General features: G+C 41.5%; 1 long non-coding RNA gene across 1 annotated transcript in view; it reads right to left on the reverse strand.

Moving 5' to 3' along the window:
• The window catches only part of LOC147023453 (uncharacterized), a 49,017-nt gene that overhangs the window by 21,863 nt on the left and 8,987 nt on the right, over positions 1–18,167 (reverse strand). Inside the window, exon 2 of the long non-coding RNA XR_015059744.1 lies at positions 2,629–2,764. This is a non-coding gene — a long non-coding RNA (uncharacterized LOC147023453). The remainder of the gene's footprint in view (positions 1–2,628; positions 2,765–18,167) is intronic.

The raw sequence follows: 18,167 nt of genomic DNA on the forward strand, positions 1-18,167 counted from the left end.
TGAAAGTTCCTTAACCTGGTCGTTTACAGGTCTGTTGGTATAGCATGTACCTCTGTGGGATGCTCTACTTGAACGTTCCCACCTCAAGAGTTGGCATGTTATCTCCAGCTTAATCACTTTGCCGGGGCTTGTGGCAACGTGCGCTCCGCAATGGTCTTCAAGAAGAAGCACGTCTCATAGTCGCACACCAACTGTGAGTAAAGAGCCAGCAAAGGGCAGACGCAACGAGGAGCAACCAACACAGAGCTGAGAGGAGCAGAGAAGAAGGGGGCAAAGCAGAGAGCGAGTGGCTCTGTGCTCCGCCTTTTATGAGCCTCGGGCAAAGGGTTGGGTGATGACCCAAATCCCGCTATACTATTGGGCCACAGCGGCCCTATTCCTGCCCTGCCAGGCTCCCACTGCCGGAAATGGTTTCATTCGCCCATCCGGCTCGACACGGCCCAGAGCTCCTGACTCAACATAGGGTATGAACCGGCACCCTTGCCCCGAACGTGCCCCGAGTGCAGTCTGAATGCCAAATAGTAATGCACGCCCATCCACTACCCACGGGCTCCCTCTCATGAGCCAAAATGCACACCCGGGCCCTGTACCAAGCTCCCGGATCACCCTTCCCATGACCCCCTCCTTTCCGCCCCTGTCTTGCCATGTTCTGGCGACTGGACGAGGGTCATATCAATCCCGCATGCTCACTTGGGGGACATCCCCTGCGAGATGCAGTCGAGCTATCAACGTCCGTTGCTTGGCCCTGCTTCACGCGGTCCGAGGACATCCCGAGTTGTGCAGCACTCCTCCGTATAGTGGTGAATTGTAGATGCAGAGGCACGAGGAGGTGTAAGAATATTTTTCCCATGTGCGGGAGGTGTTGATGGTCGAAGTGGTGAGTTTTTGGTGTCGGTGAGCAAGGTGAGATGCCAGTTAGAAATTGGCACGCATATTTCAATGAAATAATGGCGCGCGATGCGTGTGCTGTACAGTATCTATTGTGCTTCTATTGGCTCCAAGCCACAGGAGGCTGCTTGCTTTTGTGTGCTCGCTTTATATCGTGGTGTGTTTGCTATTCAATCGCATATTGCATGGCATGTGTGCTTGCTTGATTTGTACCATGGCTAAAAGGAAAGGGTTGGAATAGAAATCAGAATAGGAGACAGAGATATAATTCATAGACCTAGCTATGAGACCCACGCAATACACTTCGTCCTGTTAACCCACTAGACATGAGGGGAAGGTATAACTGTACGAAAACGAGCGAAATAACTGCCTGGGGATCACTGTATGTTGGGTGCCATTGCCTGAGAGGCAGGCAGTTTTGTAGAACCGCAACAATATGTATTTACAACAAGTTTGGTCGAAATCCCATCAATGGTTCACAAGTTAGCACATTAACAGAATTTTTACCTAATGGAACCTCTGACCTTTGACTTATTGAGCCCGTTATCTAATCCGTTCATCTTTACATCATTATACATAGTTGTACCAATTTTGACTTTGATCTCTTCAGCCATCCTTAAGATATCGCGCTAACGAAAACCGATCACGAATGCATCTCGGACTTCGTCGAGGAGGCATAAAAAATAAAATGGTGCTGGACTGGACACGTAGCAAGAAGAACGGACAACTGGTGGAGAACAATAATTACAAACTGGCAACTTCGAGAAGCTGGAAAAAGAAGATGTAGACCACAGATCAGATGGAGATTTGAAATTGAAAAACAGTTCAACGTTTATCTAAGCATCGGCACACTGAAATACAGCACTGCTTGTGAAGCACCAATCTCTGTTTATCGTCCAGTCAACAATTTAACCCAGACTAGACAGTTCAAAGATATGTGCACCACCTCCGCATTTACCTGTTGGACAGAAATTCCTCATCTAATGGTCGTAAAACAGTTCTCATAACTTATGAAGTTCTCCTCCAGCAAGTTAAGCATTCATGTCAAAATTAAGTGCCAATGACAGCTGGGTATGACAGAAGGAATGCTCTCTCTGCAATGTAAAAAATTTTTAGTGTAAATGTTATTTCGCATGTAAATCTGGTTAATATTGTAAACTCTTTATACTATTAATGTATAATGTAAATAACTTGCGACAAAGTCATCTTTCATGGTTCTGCAAGTACTTGAGATAGAAAAAAATGTTTGTCTGAAAATACCCAGAATGTTTTGTTTTGAAGTTCAAGTTCAAGTATTTGGTGAGTGCATAAACAGGAAACTTTTCGAAACAACTTTCAAAGTTTGATAAATTGAACTAGAAACTTGGGTTTACTGATAAGTCTAGTAAGAGGAAAAAAATACTTTTCTCTCGAACAACTGAAAGGCCTTAAAAGCACCACAATAGGAAGAATTATAATCCCTCACTTAGCTGCCATCAAAGTTAGACAATCACAAATCGATTGATGAAATCTATTTTAATAGAAAAAAATTCAGTGATCATCTGTAGCATTCGAGGCTCATGAGTGGCCTATGAAGTTGCAAGTTCCCAAAGTTACTATAAGCCCTCATTAATTTGGTGGGATCGTCAATAGATATGCCTGGCTTGGAAAAGTAATATTCAATCTTTAAACCCTTCACTTTCACAGCACAGTACATAATTACATTATTCAGTGCAAATTAATAGACAGATTTGTGATTACCTGTTCAGCCAAAGACAAAGATGGCATTATGCTTTAATGCCTTTGAGTTGACTGTATGACCACATAAATCACAAGGGAGGTGAGACGGGAACGCTGTCCATCGAGCCAGACCATATCACCATCCTGTAAACCGACCCTGAAACAAGAAATGATTGTGGTTAAGTATCTGCCGAGAGAAAGAGGCAACCAAACAATCATTCACACCCATATTCTCAACTGAAGGTACCACCACCAGGAGTCAAGGATCAATTCTGGCATTTTGATCAATGAATGATCTTCAACTGGGATTGCGCAGACATCGTGTGCATACCGCCTTCCAATACCTCTCAACATAAAGGTATTGGACAAAAATGTAAACACCAATGTGAAGTCACTTAACAGGATATTGGGCTACCATGTGCAGCCAGTACGCCCTGTATGCACCATGGCATAGAGTCCACCAGCTTCTGGAATTCTGCAGGAGGATTGCGGCACCATTGTTCCACGAGAAAGTCAATCAACTCATACTTGTTTGATGGAGGTGGAAAACGCTGTCTCGGGCGTCGTTCCAGAATATCCCATAAATGCTCAATTGGGTTCAGATCTGGTGACTGAGAAGGCTTATTCAAAGAATCGGGACATGCAAACCGTTCCAGAACATATGGATAACATTAGTGTCATACTCATCAAACCTATGGGTGACCACATGTGCTCTGTGGATGGGGGCATCATCATCCTGGAAGACATCCCTCCTGTTAGGAAAGAAATGCTGCAACATGTGGTGAAAATGATCACTCAGTACCATTAAGTAGTGAATGGCATTGACCTTTGTTTCTAAAGGAATGGCTGCACCCAAACAATGCTAGGAAAATGCACCCCACAACATGACAGAATCCCAGAACCATTCACTCATCGAATCAAGCACTCAGGGTTGTAGAGTTCTTTCGATTGGCACCACACTTGCACTCATCTCTTTGCCGATAACATTTTGAAGGATGATTCATCTGCCCACATCACATTTTCCATTGCTCAGTAGTTCATTGACTGTGCTCTTTGCACGACTGGACTCACAAATGTGCATTGCCAGGTGTGATGAGCAGTTTGTGCACTGCACCCCAACTTGGGTATCCACTCTGTGGAATTCTCGGCGGGCCGTTTTTGATGAAACTGGCTGTGCGTGAACCCAGGTTGAAATTCACAGTCAATTCTTCTGCATTTGCTCATCTGCTTTGCTTGGCATTTCAAATTAATGCACGGATATCATGATTCTGAAGTATGCGCTTCCACCCACTGTTTCCCTTTGCTGATGATGTCCTTTCCTTGGAGTTTCATGCTGACATCACCTCAGATACTGTTGCTCATGAAATATCAGCAAATTGAGCTGTCTTTGTCACTGAAGATCCTGCTAAATGCACCCTGTGATGTAACCAACCTTGATTGTAAAATGTATATTTATGTTCCACCAATGTCTTCCCTGATGCATGTTCATGTTTTGCCTCATGCATATCTGTGCTCCTTCCATGCTTTTCCTCATGCATGATCTTGTTTTGCTTCATGCATATTTATGCTCCGCCCATGTGTTGCATCATCTCTGCTGGGAGGGAGCGAGGGCGGCTCTTCCCTGTCTGGCGGAACGTGTGGTTGTGTAGAAAAAGCACAGTTTTTACCGCCGCACTTGGAGTGTTTAAAACATAGTAAAAGTGATTTAAAACCTCTAAATGTTGGTAGGCTGCCTGGAACATTCTTTATTCAAAGAATCGGGACATGCAGGCTGTTCCAGGATACGGCCCAACAATCACCCCTCTTTCAAATTCACAAAGGTCTCCTCTTGCAGCACTGATAGCCATAATTATAGGCAACCAGGCTTGTGCAGCATCTTTATACATGACCCTAAGTATGCTGGGATGTTATTTGCAAAATTAACACATGGGCCACACCTATGTGGAAGCCGTTGCTTTCAATACCCTTGGTGTTCCTCATTTACCCAGGTGTTTTCATATTTTTGTCCACTAGCTGTACCTTCCTCTCTTTATGCAGGCAAACAATTTGTGCTTTTCTGTGATAAAAGTAAGAGAGGAGGAAGCAAAAAATAAAATTAGTGTTGGAGGGATACAACGGAAGACCACGCATGGTTAACGAGGAATTGTAAAAGGGCAGTGAGGGTGTGACACAATAATGTTACACACACCAAATCACAAGGACATGCACTGACTTCCTGCCTCTCTTTATGTTATTACTTCTGCCACCGAAGGTGGAAGGAGGTTATGTTTTAACCCTTGTCTGTCTGTTTGTCTGTATGTTTTTACTTGCGAAAATCGAAGATTTTTCAGGTATATTGGTTGGTCTTGTGCGTTATTTTGTCTGTTTGTCTGTCTTTCTTTGTTTGTATATACGTCGATTGCCTGCAGGTCGTGATTTTAAAATGATCTAAAGGCCCTGTCACACCTTGACGATTTAGCCAGCATATGCCGACGTATAAAAAATTTGGCGAATACGCTGGCACACTTCGAATATGTTATGGGTAAGTTTTGTATACGTTAAGAGCACGCTGAAGCACGCTGGCATACGTCGTAGTACGCCGAGCTCGTCGACAAATTTTAAGCATGCTCAAAATTTTTCGACGTATGCCAGCGTATGAAAAATTTGGCGAATACGCTGGCACACTTCGAATATGTTATGGGTAAGTTTTGTATACGTTAAGAGCACGCTGAAGCACGCTGGCATACGTCGTAGTACGCCGATCTCGTCGACAAATTTTAAGCATGTTCAAAATTTTTCGACGTATGCCAGCGTATGATTCACACGTTCCGCATATGCTGGCCATAAGTTGTAGGCACGTTATGCGATCATTGACACACGTCGACACACGTTACTTGTAAGTTACTCATAAGTCGAAACACGTCGAGGTAATGCTTAGAGTACCCGAAACTTATTTCTAACCTATGAGTAACATGCTTTTAACCTATGTGTAACGTATCTCCAACAAATATTGACGTATGTAGACGTATTTGACGTCTTCCGGATGACCACAGAACTTACTGAACGTGTTTCTAACTTACAGCTAGCGTATAATGGTGTATTGGCAGCGTTTAGGGGAATTGGTATATAAAAATGGGCTTCACAGGAGGAACCCGTCAGTGTTCCAGACTCCATGCTTTTTTTTTTTCTTCCGCATGAAGGTGATGTTGACACTTCGATTTCTAGTGTGGTTATTATTTAAATCATTGAGTGGCAGCCTATTAATAGGCTACGCCACGTGATCGTCGGCAATACGCTGCCGAGCGCTATGCATAAGTTAGACTATCGTTGGGCATAGGTTGTGAACGCCGACAACACGCTAAACATTCGTTGGTATAAGTTATCTATAAGTTATCGAAACGTTCTGTGTACGTTACTAATACGTTATGCATATGTCCAACTCGTTATGAATACGCCCAAAACTGGAAAAAAAAAACATCAATAGTTCAGCGTACGCCAGCGTTTTACATACATTTTGATACGTTGCCATACGCTGGCTAAAACTTTAAGGTGTGACAGGGCCCTTAATGAAACTTCACCACCTTGTGGAGTTCGTCAGAAGCGAAGAAGCCCATTGTTTGAGATCAAAATGTGAAAAGGTCAATAACTTTGTCAGATTTCTAAAATCCTCAGTTTTCATCCAATTCACTTGAAATTTGAAGAGGAGTTGCATATTTTGTCAATGAATTCAACCACCAATTATTTATGAGGTCAACATAGGCCAAAAGGTCAACATAGGCCAAAGCTCAACAACTTAGGTGAGATGACTAAAATCCTCAATTTACATCCAATTGACTTAAAATTTGAAGAGTATTTATATTTAAGGTCATGGAATTCAACCAGCCAATTATTTTTGAGGTGAACATTGACCAAAAGGACAACATAGACCATCCACAACTTCAGTGGAATTTCTGAAATCCTTAATTTTCCTACCATTCACTTACAATTTGAGGAGGATTTGCATATCAGGTGCTGAATTCAACAAACAAGTATTTTGAGGTCAACATAGGCAAAAAAGTCAACAAAGGCCAGATTTCTAAAATCGTCAATGTTCATCAGATTGAATTGAAATTTGAAGAGTATTTGTGCATTTGGTCATTTAATTTAACCACATATTATTTTTAAGGTCAAATTTGTTTTATGGATTTTGCAAGTATCATGCCGTGTACAGCATCTTTCTTGTTTGTCTGTCTGTCTGTTTGTTTGTTTGTTTGTGCGCAGGATATCTCCAAAAGTTGTAGACGGATTCGAATGGAATTTGGTGGGCAGGTTAGGTGTGTGACAAGAACGAATTGGTTAGATTTTGGTGAAGATCTGGATCCAGATACTAGAATTTTTAAAGTGATTTTTCAACATTGAAAGGGCTAAACCAATGTATAGCACCATATCTCAAAAAGTTATGGATTGGTTCGGACGAAACCTGGTGGACAGATTGGGCGTGTGACAAGAACGAATCTATTCCATTTTGGTGAAGATCCGAATCCAGTCCGGAGACGAGAATTTTTTGATTTTTCAAGTCATTCTTCATCATTGAGAGATGGGGCCCACAAACGATATATAGCATGATATTTCGAAAATTTATTGGGCCCGATATGTTCTCCTGGATCAGACTTTGTGTGATGGAGGTATGCACTCCACCGAGTGCCCTTCTCGTTCTTTACTGTGGTGGCCAAGCCACGATGTATCACGACGTAAATGTGTGTATGCTGAGGCTTACAATTGCTTGTATTTCTGTAGAAAACACGTGATCAGGGAAAACTCCAGAAAGCCCATTCATAAGTGAATACTCCATGCACTGAAGACGAGTACCAGACCAACTCAGGAACTCAGGAACAGCATGCATGTGTAAAAGGAACATTAAGGATTAAAAATGCATAGGTCCAGTTCTTTAAATAGCAAACGGAAGGTAAAATAACACTTCATAATGTCTTTGTCCGAGTGAGTCTTGGCTGTCAAATGCACCTGTGAGTGTGATACACTTTTCACAAGTTTACATGTTCACACTCTCATACACATTGCTGTGACACATTCATTAAAATGTTTTAAAATCCTATTTTAATAAAATGGTTTTGTGCATCACATTCCCTAAATGGAGATTCCTGAAGGAAAATGAGCCTCCCCTTTCAGGAATCATTGGCATTTGTTCAAATTGCTATTGAGTGTATCAATGCAAGTATGATTATTTAATAAGTGGTCTCAGACTCAGGGACGAGATTGTATGTATAATCACACATATAATAGGAGTTATTAACGGAGGTCAACCAAAATGACAATGCACGTTACCTTTCTCCTGTAACTCAAGATTAAAAAAAAAGAAGGGATTTCAACCTTGGATATCAGTAACAGCAAATAAGTTCTCAGATGGGAATGTCAAACAGGAAAACCACAATATTTTGAAAAGCAAGTCCTCAACTCTTGAAGTCATTACTTTCTCATGGTATTACCTCAAACATTTGAAAGAAGAAGAAGAAGAAGAGGCCAGAGTATAAATTCTTCCCTTCGAGTGCAGGAAATGCCACCATTTATCTGCAATTTTCAATACTTTCCATAGGGAGGAGCATGCCCAGAGTCCCACATTGAAACTTGGGCTCGACGACACATTTTATGCATTAGAATTCCCAGAACTTGAAACCACCAGAGTTGGTGCCATTCAGAGTGGAAACATATACACCCATCCTCTCACAGGAATTACAATGCAGTATAACTTTCCAGTGATGCTTCCAAGCACTCCTGTCCTTTCGAAGTCAAGTTGTGAATTACACCTAAATCTAGAGAGAGAAACGTGAAACATGTCCTTGCCATTTATGAAACTGTTCAAGCACATGGTTTTACAATATATGTACAGTATATATATATATATATATATATATATATATATATATATATATGTATATATATATATATATATATATATATATATATATATATATATATTATATATATATATTAATACTCTTTGCAGAGTGGTTGTGTTGCCAAAGCAGTTTCTTGACACAGGTTATGCCAGGTGGTTTGCCATTTCCTTCAAAGTAGGTAGGGCAGGAATTTGGAATTTAGCTACACCACCAGGAAAGAACACAGTTGTATATTTATTGTCCATAAATTAATGCTGGCAAATGGGAGGCTCAGTTTAACGTCGATCTGAAGGACAGCACACCCTGTCTGCAAAACACCAGGATGACAGTGTAAAGCTGGGCCCAGATTCGAACAAAGGCTAGACAACTCAGAGGGCAGGTCTGCACATCTCAAGAGTCGAGACATCACATTATGGAGTGTGTGTGTGTGTATATAAATAAATATATATAAATAAATGTATATAAATATATATTCATATATTATAAATATACAGGGTGGGCCAAAAGTCAGTGAAGGTTTTCCCCTTTTTTTTCATAACTTTTATTTTTAAATAAAAATAAAAATTAATGAAATAAATTGGAAATGGTAGTTTAATTCATGAAATGTCTTTTTTTTTTAAGATTCATTGTGAAAAATAATGTCCTGCAAATGGCCCCCATTGGCTTCTTCGCAAAGTCTTGCTCTTTCCAAAACGTGATCCATTACAGAGGATAAAACTCTTTGATCAATCGGTGCAATTTCCTCGGAAAATGTTGTTTTTCAATTCCTCTCGTGTCTGTGTCTTGTTGACATGTACGAGATCGTTAAGGTACCCCCACAGAAAAAAAAAATCTGTGGTCGTTAAATCTGATGAACGTGGAGGCCAATTAACGTTTCCAAATGTTGAAATTAACTAGGTTACCAAAAACTACCCTCAACTACTCCATTGTTGGCCAAGCAGTATGGGCCGTAGCTCCATCTTGCTGGAACAACATTTCTGGTGAATTTTTCACTTCTGGAAAAAATTAATTTTCCATCATTGATCTGTATCGCTCACCAGTCACAGACACTGCATTGCCATCATCATCTCTTTTTTTTAAATGTCTTCCACTGTGGGCTGAGTCATGAACAGACCCCTTTGACTCAAAACGAGCAATCAAGTTCCGAATCGTGTTTCCTGATGGTTGTTCTCGAACATTAAAATTATTGCGAAATTTTCTCTGAGTTTGAATTATTGATTTCCTAATGGAGTAATAAAATTCAACAATTTACACACGCAGGTCATTGGTAAATTTATTCATAATGAATCTCCCTGGTCTTCTTTATCTGTAAAAAAAACATAATAATAATAATAATAATAATAATAATGATTAAAAATAAAAAAGTTTAAAAAACAGGAAAACCTTCAGTGACTTTTGGCCCACCCGACACACACACACACACACACACACACACACACACACACACACACACACACACACACACACACACACACACACACACACACACACACACACACACACACTGTGTGCCATAGTTTTATCAGGGAATCTATGGAGTTAAAATACTGTACAAGGGAGCTGGTTGAGTGGTTACAGAATTATTTCTTTCTCCACTGGCTGATGTGGGTTCAATTCTCATGGGTTGCTCACTCTCGAGTGGTGGGTATATCGTACAGTCGTACATTCCTCAACATGAGTAGAGAGAAGAGGCTTTTATCCTGCAGTGAACTGTAATAGGCTAGTTTAGGTTCAAGCTACTGTATAAAGGTTCAGCATCAATGATGGGATCTCCAGTGTGTCCCAGAGAGCCACTAGGATGCTATTTATGGAGTGTGACAGATTCCATTAGGGTACTGCTAAATGTGTCTCAAAGTTAACACTTTGGAGAAACAACAGTAAGAGAATGTTTGTGAGTGGATCGATGTAATATGTTCCTCAAGCAGTACATAAAAATTTTTTTTACTCACAATCAAGAAAACCTCTCAAAGAATGATGTTCAATTATGGCATGGCTCTGTAGATACTCGAATTTCTGCAGAACTGAATGTCCTTCACTATCAGCAACAAATTACCTTTTTCCACAAGCCCGGAACATCTCACCTCCATTTGCCAAACAGCCATCATGCATTGCCACATGTTGATGTGCCACGTTGGTTGAAGAGTAATAATACTCGAATAATCATATCGTGTACTACTTGGCTGAAATGTGGTTGTGTGGCCTTTAAAATGTTTTTTTTGTTGTTTTTTTTACATCTATCTCCGTCCTCTTCCTGACACTGTTTACCTTTGGCTTTGCTAGTTACCCCGCGCACGCGAAGCGAAAAGCGGGGTTAGAGGAATTGTTTCATTAGTCCGTGGGCCAGAGGCCAGATTTTGAGGAATTGGTACCACCCAGATGGACAAAGGCTCATAGTGTTTTTTTCTGATAGATCTATGTCTGTAGTGATGGATTTAAGGATGATAACCTTTTTCTGTGCTAGTTTTTTCATAGTAATCATCCCTTGAACTTGATGATGCATGTTCGGATTCGGAGCCAATAGTTTGGGGTAGGGGAAATTAAAATGATCACTCCTGGAAAAATCATCCTATCAGAGCAAGTGACGACTCAAAATGTGTGTCCTGCGATCCTCTACAGACTGAAAATAAATACTTTCCGATGTAGGTCAAATGTAGGTCAGCAGAGGTCACCAATTTTTGGGCTTGCCCAAAATCTAGAATACAGTCATAAATGGCCCTACAGAGGGTATGAACAGACCTTAATTGCCACTTTTACACCTCGAATTGTTTTATTAGATGTCCTGCTATGATTTTAAACCACCAATCTTCAAGGATATTGCATAATGTCCATCCTGTACTAAACGAAACACGACGCATGTAAAAAAAAAAGTGCTTAAAATGGCTGTTCTAAGGCAAGAAAATGGAAAATGCCCATAGCGTTGCAGCCAATCAACCTATAGTAGTGAATAACCCCTTAAAATAATTGTATCAGAGGACTCTGCAAGGCACATCGCGAATTTTGACCTTCAAGGTCAAATTTTCAAGGTTAAAGGTCAAATGAGTGCAAATTTTAAAGAGTTTCGTAATGCAAATATCTATCAAGTAGAATCAAGTACAAAGTGAAAAAGCATGTATGTCACCCTAATATTTCACTTTTAATCATCAAATTAATCAGAAAATGTGAAGAAAATCCAAGCGAAAACCATCAATAACGCCTTAACGGTTAAGGGGTAAATGTTCCGAATATAATCAGATAATATATGTAGGCCTATAATGTTTCCAAAAAGAACTTTGTGCCTTGATGTTAGCCTGGTGTCAGAATAAAATGAATGCTCCCTGTTTCAAACTACAGCCAATAGGTGGCAGCCATCAAATTACTTTCACTTTCTTCCAAGCTCATTTTCAGAGAAAGCCGATTTGAGTGCAGAAATGTAAACTAATGACACAGGTAATCTAAAACATGACTCTGGAGGTAATATAGAAACTCTATAATAGAATACATGATTATGCTCTATATTAAGTGTTATGATGCTCTACACCACACACACCCTTGTTTCTCATTGGAGCCAGTCATGCAGGGAGCATGCATTATTTTGTGGAGTTGTGCCTCATGATTCAATCCTGGCCGAAATAATGAGTTTCAATATAGTTAGATTGACTTGGCAAATGTCAAGTAATAATGAAGCTTCCATTGATTTAGTTGTGTCTTTTTCAGGTATGACGGTTGACTAACAATGGCAACAGGAACTGCCACTCCTCCAGTGCCAAAGCGGTTTAAGCCGGCTCCATACGAATGTATTCTGGACTGTCGTGAAACTGAAAGTGATCCAAGCACCAAGCTGATATCTCCTGTTGATTACAACTCATGGGAAACGTTACTCAGAGCTGCTGAGATAAGGAAGCACAGTGGCATTCTGGACTTGACGAAGAATCTAGGTGAGCGGGAGGTGCCAAATGTGTGGTACCATCGAAAGTGCCGTTCTCATTTTACGCTGAAAAAGCTGCTTGATAGGATTGTTGCACAAAATGAGTCCCAGAAGTCGCAAACTTAACGTACCAGCAAAAGGTCAAGTGGTGAATTTTCTAGACTCTATGAACTGAAGTGTATATTTTGTGAAAAGGACAAATTTGTTAAATAATTCGAAGACAAGAACACGTTTGGCTCAGTGTCAGCAACTTCGGGCAGACAATACGATCAGGGATGCAGCGGTACGGAAGATGGATGAGAGAGTTCTTGCACTTGTAAGTCGAGATCTAGTGGCCGCCGAGGGCCACTATCATCGCAAATGTTACAGAAACTACACATGACCAGGACAAGGACAAGTTGATGCCGAGGAAGATCATGACGTTGAAGACATGAACTATGAAGGTACCGTTGACATTGCAAAAACGTGACTTGTTCTCGTTTGTTAGACAAATGTTTACCCAACCTTATGTGATTCCTATGGTGCAGAAGACATGTAAATTAACTGAAAGTCTAGCGACCCTTGGGTTTACTATTGAGCCGTCAACGAAAAAACATATTCGTCGCATGCTTGAGATGGAGTTTAATGATACATTGCACTTTGTTAATGAAGACAGTGGTGATCTTTTTGTTTTCCCCACCTCGCTTACAGTTGATAGTCTTGTCAAAGATTACCAGGCTGTAAGAAAGGAGCTAGAAATGGTCAAATCAAATTCTGATGATAGCCTTGTTCCTCAGGCTGCTCTTGCATTGCGCCAAGCTATCAAATCCCAGGAGATGAGCAAAGCCTGGCCTCCTGATACAAGTATCTCCAGAACTCCACAGGTATTGGTTCAATTTTACCGTACATTGTCCACCGGTGAAGAGAACTGTTCATGTCCTTCAGAACGGGTGCAAAGATTGACCACCTCATTCAGCCAAGATCTAGTGTATGCAGTCACGAATGGGCTTGAGAAGCCACCAAAGCATGTACTCCTACCATATGCCATCAAATCCTTAACTGGTAATGTTGAGTTTATACACACATTGAATCGTTTTGGTCATGGTATATCTTATTCAAAACTTGAAGAAGTTGAGGAAAATGACACGAACACCATCATGGAATATGATTCTGATCCAGATGATGATGAATGAGGCATTATTGCATTTACAATGGAGAAACTATGGACAACAGGTGTGGGGGGGGGGGGGAGTGGGGCGATGAACGAATGTAAATTGATACAATCGTAACACTAGTAGGTTTCCATGCCATGGTGTACATGTAGCAAGTTTCACGTCCACCCACGCACTAAAATTATGCTTTGTTCAAGAAGACACGAATAAGTACTTCACGTCATGGTTCAGTCACTCCCATTTTCAACGGGGGGGGGGGGGTTACTGTAAATTGATACATACTAGTATGTTCCCATGCCATGGTGTTAAAGATTTCAGGCCCACAAACAAAAATTATGCTTTGTTAATAACCACGAAAAGGTACTTTAAAGGTGGTGAACTACAGCCAGTATTCCGATTATATTCTGAACATTTACCCCTTAACCGTTAAGGCATTATTGATGGTTTTCTCTTGGCTTTTCTTAACATTTTCCTATTAATTTGATGATTAAAAGTGAAGTATTAGTGTGACATACATGGTTTTTCACTTTGTACTTGATTGTCCTTGATAGATATTTGCATTACGAAACTTTGCACTCATTTGACCTTTGACCTTGAAAATTTGACCTTGAAGGTCAAAATTCGCGATCTGCCTTGTAGAGTCCTCCGATACAAATATTTTAAGGGGTCATTCACTACTCTAGGTTGATTGGCTGCAACGCTATGGACATTTTCCATTTTCTTGCCTTAGAACAGCCATTTTTAGGCCCTTTTTACATAAGTTGTCTTTCGTTTAGTACAGGATGGACATTATGCAATATCCTTGAATATTGGTGGTTAAAATCATATCAGGACATCTAAAACAATTCGAGGTGTAAAAGTGGCAATTAAGGTCTGTTCATACCCGCTGTAAGGCCGTTTATGACTGTATTCCAGATTTTGGGCAAGCCCAAAAATTGATGACCTTTTGACCTCTGCAGACCTACATTTGACCTACATCGGAAAATATTTATTTTCAGTCTGTATAGGATCCCAGGACACGCATTTTGAGTCGTCACTTGCTCTGATAGGATGATTTTTCCAGTAGTGATCATTTTAATTTCCCCTACCCCAAACTATTGGCTCCGAATCCGAACATGCATCATCAAGATCAAGGGATGATTACTATGAAAAACTACCACAGAAAAAGGTTATCATCCTTAAATCCATCACTACAGACATAGATCTCTTAGAAAAACACTATGAGCCTTTGTCCATCTGGGTGGTACCACATTTTGGTCTGGCCCATGGACTACATGCCTCAGTTGATCTGTCTCTCCACCTGTCCACAAGCATCAGTTTATGTTCAAGGAGCAACTGAATTTAAATTGAATGTTATATTTTGAACACGAATCGGAACATGAATCGGAAAACAAACCTGCCATTTAACAGTACTTTGTCTCTCAATTTGTCCCGATCGTGCATGTGCGGAGAGAAGTGAGATAATTTTAAGTGGTGAAGTCGCTTCAATATTTGGCATGTCCTTCCTTCTGTCACGTAAATAACCTGGCCCCTGGTATACCCAGCACCTGGGGAAAAATATAATATTCATGAATATCTTGAGAAAGGGTTGTTGTTGTTGAAATGTAAGTTTACTGAAAGAGGGAGATGGTGATGGTGACACTGAGATGGATGGGAGTGCCGGAAGCAGAAATTAATTTGGTGGAAGGGATGCACAAGGGAACGAAGGGAAGAGTTTTGGTTGGTCCTGATATGTCGGAGGAGTTCAGTGTGGACATCGGTTTGAGGCAGGGAAGCTCTATCAGCCCATTCATATCTATCATGGCATTGGAGCTGGTAAGCAGTAGTGTAAATTTGAAAGGTATTCTGGGTAGGATGGTGTATGCATATGATCTGGCTGTTGTATCAGAGAGTACGTGAGAGATGCAGGATGTACTGGCGGAGTGAAAGGAGGAATTCTGGAAGCATGGACTGAGGATGAGTATGGAGAATACGGAGGTGATGTGGGTATGGCAGCAGAGAAGGAAAATTAATTTCAGGTTAGAGGGGAAGGAGATCAGACGCGCTGCTCCGGCACATGCTCCCGTACCTGACCCTGACCTGACCTGAGATCAGACGGGGAAATAGGTTTGATTACCTGGGAGAAACAGTGACTGGTGATGATAAGTCGGAGGCAGAGGTGTGGAAGAGGATTCAGGTGGGCACAAATACATGGAGTAGGGTGGGAGGGAGTCATGGCAGACGGAAAAATATCAAGAAAATCGAAAGGGAAAGTTTTGATGTCTTGTGTGACATCGGTGTCTTGACAAACATTTACGGTCTACAAACAGTGGCACTGACAGAGACAACAATAGAGATTGTAGGTCTGGGAAAATAAGTGGGTCAGGAGGAATGCAGGAATGAAGAGAGTGGAAAAGAGAATGAATGAACTGAGGAAGCAGACTGATGTGCAGATGAGCTTAACGTGGAGATTCGTAAAAAGCCGGCTGAAGTGGGCTGGACACTTGGTGCGGATGGAAGAATAGAGAATGGCAATGAGCGGATAGGTTGAGGGAACAAGGTAGGAGGAAAAGAGGTAGATCAGAGTTGAGATTGGAAGATTGTGTTTGGAGGGATATCAGTAAGGTGGGGGTGGTTGGAGAGTGGAGAGAGTTGGCTGAGGACAAGGGAAAGTGAAGGAGTATCGTGATCAAGGCAGGGCAGAAGCTTAGTACCATTGGACCTCACTCCTTATAAAGGGAAAAGAAGGAGAAGAAGAAAAAAGAAATCTGGGTCAGAATGTTCACGCATCGAGTCAGTCCCATACAATCACACAAGTCATTTGTTGAAGTGCCATGGTTGGTAAGAGAGGTACCAACACCCAGCCAATTTGCATGATGACAATTTAAATTGCCACATATGAGGAAGAGAGAGAGTTGTGATGAGTGATTAAAAGTTGGTCCATGTTGTCTGTGAGGGAGAGAGATGTAAGAGTCATCAATGTTTGGATGATGGTACAACACACAGACTATGGTAACAAGAGGTGAGAGCAGAGGGGGAGTTGCAGCGAAAGGTACTCCTGGGAGTTGGGAGGTTTAAGATCAGTACAAAGAAAATGAGAAATTGAGTTAATGACGAAAAGTGCAACTCTGCCCCCATGGCAGGGTTCAGGCAGGCTGATCAAATCAGAGGAGACAACAGCCTGGGAGAGACATTAAGACTAAGGAGTCAGGGATGTCCTATGGAAGGAACGGTTCTGTGAAGCAGATAACTTCCAGTTTCTCAGCAGTAGCCTCGATTGAGAGATCTGTCAGGTTGGAGCAGAGGCCTCGGATGTTTCAGGTCCACACAGTGAGGGACAGGGGAGGAGATGTTAGGAAGGTACATGATGGGGGAGAGAGGGTTTGAGGGGCAGGATGAGAAGGAGGCTGTGAGGAGGTGGGAAAAGGGGGAGGGAGTTGGAGGAAGAAGCTTTGAGAGTGTGGGGTGAGGAAGGATGCGGAAAGAGGGGACGTGAAGTGGAGGGATGCTTAGGAGGAGGTCACATAGAAGAGGTGCGGCGGGAAGGACTTGGGCTTGTCAGAGTTGTGGGGGTGGGTACCGGCACCATGAAAGGACATTCAGGATTCCTACACCAAGAACGATTTGACACCAATATTCCCAGATTGCACAGACGAAGATAAAGATCATGAGATCAGTCGTGAGAATTTTTGTTCAAGGCACGGGAAACAGGTGGTGGGAGAAGGAGGATAAGGATAAGGACATATGGGGTTCTCCTGACAGAGAATTTAGGAAAGTGAAACATTTTAAAATGTTTTTAAATGCTTTGAAAGGAATAAGGAAGAAGCATTTTCATTCACTGAAGATTCAATGGAGATTCCGTATGAGATATCGATGTACGAGAGAAAAGGGAGAGATAAAGAATGAGGTCCAGGAAAGAAGGAAGTACAGGCAGAGTGAGATAGTTTTGGAGTGAAAAAAAAACTTTTTGTTTTTTTAAAGTGAAGAGGGGAAATAGGATAACTTTGGAGGTAGAAAGTACGATATTTTGTTAGGAAAAAGCAAAATGAGAAACACGTCAAAAGAGACGATAGATTTTTCACAGTGGCTATCCGAGTAGGCCTTGAACAACATGAAAACAAATTTGATACACAGCACAACAAGGTAAGATGTCACAGTGAAAATATAGGATGAAAACACAAACAATAACCTTGTTACTGCCAGAAAAACACGACGTTTAACGCAGAAAACGAAAAAAACACTTCGCACAGGGACGAAAATTTCACACAACTCCAAGGCCACTAGGTCGAGCGCGTGCCTCCGCCACGCAAGGCCTGATCCAAGAGAACACATCGGGCCCAATACATTCTTGAAATATCATGCGATATATCATTTTTGGCCCTATCTCTTAATGGTGAAGAATCATGTTGAAGATTAAACAACGCTCATATCCAGATCCGGATTGGATGTTCACCAAAATCAAACAAATTTGTCCTTTTCACACGCCCAATGTGTCCACCAAGTTTCATCCGAATCCGTCCACAACTTGAGATATTGTGCACACAGATAGACAAGCAGGGGGGCGGGGGGGGGGTGGAAACATAACCTCCGTCCACCTTCGGTGGTGGAGGTAAAAACATGATGTGGCCGGTTCGGAAAACTTTGCTTTGATGA

Source organism: Eptatretus burgeri, chromosome 7 (assembly GCF_056783735.1).
Source record: "Eptatretus burgeri isolate ZD-2024b chromosome 7, Ebu_testis_v1, whole genome shotgun sequence".
NCBI classification, from domain to species: domain Eukaryota; kingdom Metazoa; phylum Chordata; class Myxini; order Myxiniformes; family Myxinidae; genus Eptatretus; species Eptatretus burgeri.